At 42.8% G+C, this 2,662-nt stretch overlaps 1 pseudogene; it reads right to left on the bottom strand.

Moving 5' to 3' along the window:
• Positions 1 to 269: 269 nt before the first annotated feature.
• On the bottom strand, positions 270 to 2,425 carry LOC117035844 (vacuolar-sorting protein SNF8-like; annotated as a pseudogene).
• Between the last annotated feature and the right edge of the window lie 237 nt (positions 2,426 to 2,662).

The following is a 2,662-nucleotide window of genomic DNA, read 5'->3' as shown; positions in this document are numbered from 1 at the left end:
ATTCCATTATATGCGTATACTACATTTGTTTATCCATTCATCTGCCGATGGACACTTTGGTTGTTTCTACCATTTGTGAATAATGCTGCAATGAACATTTGCCAAATATCTGTTAGAGTCCCTATTTTCAATCCTTTGGTTTTATACCTAGAAGTGGGATTTCTGAGATATACGGTAATTGTATGTTTAACTTTTTGAGGGACTGTATCTTCATTTCTGAATGATAATTTTGCTGGGTAAAGAATCTTAGGTTGAAAGGTTTTTGTCTTTCAGTACTCTAAAGATATTTTTCCTCTTACGTAGTTTCTGATGAGAACTCTCTTTTTCTGTAAGAGATATGCTTTTTTCCTCTGGCTGTTCTTTAGATTTTTCTCTTTATCACTGGTGTCGTCAATTTCATTATGAAATGACTTGGTGTCATTTTCTTTAGGTTTATTCTGTGTAGGATTCATTGAACTTCTTGGATCTGTGGGTTTAGAGCTTTCAACAAATTTGGGAATTTTCTGGCCATTTTATCTTTAAATTGTGTTTCTAAACCTCTTCTCACCCATCTTTCCTTACGGAGTCCTTATGGGGCATGACATATGCCGGTGTGCTAAATATTATTCCACACATAAATGGTGCTCTGTTGATTTTTAAAATTCTTTATTGTCTCTGTACTTCATGTTGGTTAGTTTCTATAGCTGTTTCTTCAGATCACTGATCTTTTCTTCAGCATCTGCTTTTTTTTTTTTAATAAATTTTATTGGGGAATATTGGGGAACTGTGTGTTTCTCCAGGGCCCATCAGCTCCAAGTAGTTGTCCTTCAGTCTAGTTGTGGGGGGCACAGCAGTTGTGGAGAGCGCAGCTCAGCTCCAAGTCCAGTCGCCATTTTCAATCTTTAGTTGCAGGGAGCACAGTCCACCATCCCATGTGGGAATTGAACCATCAAGTTTGTTGTTGAGAGCTCGCTCTCTAACCAACTGAGCCATCTGGCCGCCCCTCTTCAGCATCTTCTTTTATCTCATCTAGTGTGTTTTCCATTTCAGATATTGTACTTTTCATATCTAGAAGTTTCATTTGGATGTTTCTTATGTCATCTGCTTCTCTAATTATCATGGTCATGTTTTCCTCTATCTTTTTGAATACATAGAGCAGATTTACCCTAGCTGCTTTTATGTCCTTGTTTGTTAGTTCCATCACCATTAAAATTTCTGGATCTGTTTTTATTGATTGATTTTTCTTCTGTTTTATAAAAACAAAATTGTTCAGGTTTTATTCTCTCTCTTCTGCCTGCCTACTGCTGTGCCCCGTTCCTCACCCAAATTCAATAGAGGACTTCTCCACCCTGCACCCTCCTTAGCTGTAACCTCCTGGGAGCAGAGGCCAGTGAACAGAGCTGGAAGACAGTAGTGTGGCTCCCCTGGGTCTACAAATCCATCCAGATCAGCCCTTCCTTCAACAGGTGTTCCAGCACTTGTCTTACTCATTCTGTGTCCCATTTAAGACTGGCTTTGGGCTGGCCCGGTGGTTCAGGCAGTTGGAGCTCCTCCATGCTCCTAACTCCGAAGGCTGCCGGTTCAATTCCCACATGGGCCAGTGGGCTTTCCGAGTCCCGCAAGGGATAGTGTACTCTGCCCCCTGCAACTAAGATTGAACAGGGCATCTTGAACTGAGCTGCCTCCCGGATGGCTCAGTTGGTTGGAGCGTGGTCTCTCAACCACAAAGTTGCCAGTTCGATTCCTCGAGTCCCGCAAGGGATGGTGGGCTGCGCCCCCTGCAACTAGCAACGGCAACTGGACCTGGAGCTGAGCTGCGCCCTCCACAACTAAGACTGAAAGGACAACTTGACTTGGGAAAAAAAAAAAAGTCCTGGAAGTACTCACTGTTCCCCAATAAAGTCCTTTTCCCCCACAAAAAAAAAAATAATCTTGATTTAAAAAAAAAAAAAGACTGGCTTTGATCTCACTGGTGGTCATGTAGCCATTTTTCCCTGCCAGCTGCAGCACCACAGTGTGAGCCATATTGAGCTCAGCGGGAACAGAATGAATGTGGTTAAGTGCCACCCACAGAGATGATGACAAAGCCAGTACCAGGTGCCTTTAATTACTTGATGGCCCTAATCAGGTCATCTTGGCTGACATCCTGGGCAAATTTTTCCTTCCTTTTAATACCTCCAAAGTTCTCAGACCTCCATTTGGGTGCTTCGAGGCTATGTACACTTTAATAATCTGTATGCCCAGCATCTTAAACCAAAATCCTTTTCCAAAAGTCAGTGGAGCCACAGGGTAGCACGCATGTCTTGGAATTATACCTGGAACTTGGGGTTCTTCTGGATCTCCTCTTATGTTTGTGGGCAAATTGCCCCAGATTAACCTTAAACGTGTCCAACAGCTTTGACATCTGGATTAGCTGATCCTCAGCCAAGCCATTCCCTCGCTTCTTATAGCGGCCTTGGCAAGCTTCTGGGTTATAATACGGCTCCCATCCTGCCTTGGTGTATCCCTGCCAGTGGGCCACCCTGCTGCTGCGACCCCAGATCACTGTATCTTCACATCTGCCACTGGCCTCTATTGATTGACCTGTTTATGGATCATATTTTCTTGCTTTTTTGGATGTTTAGTATTTTTTGAGTGTATTCCAGACATTTTGAATTTTACATTGTTGGTTCCCAGATTATGT

Source organism: Rhinolophus ferrumequinum, chromosome 16 (genome assembly GCF_004115265.2).
Source record: "Rhinolophus ferrumequinum isolate MPI-CBG mRhiFer1 chromosome 16, mRhiFer1_v1.p, whole genome shotgun sequence".
Classification (NCBI taxonomy): Eukaryota; Metazoa; Chordata; class Mammalia; order Chiroptera; family Rhinolophidae; genus Rhinolophus; species Rhinolophus ferrumequinum.
Note: the sequence above shows the minus strand (reverse complement) of the source record. Positions and strands in the feature narration are given on the sequence as shown.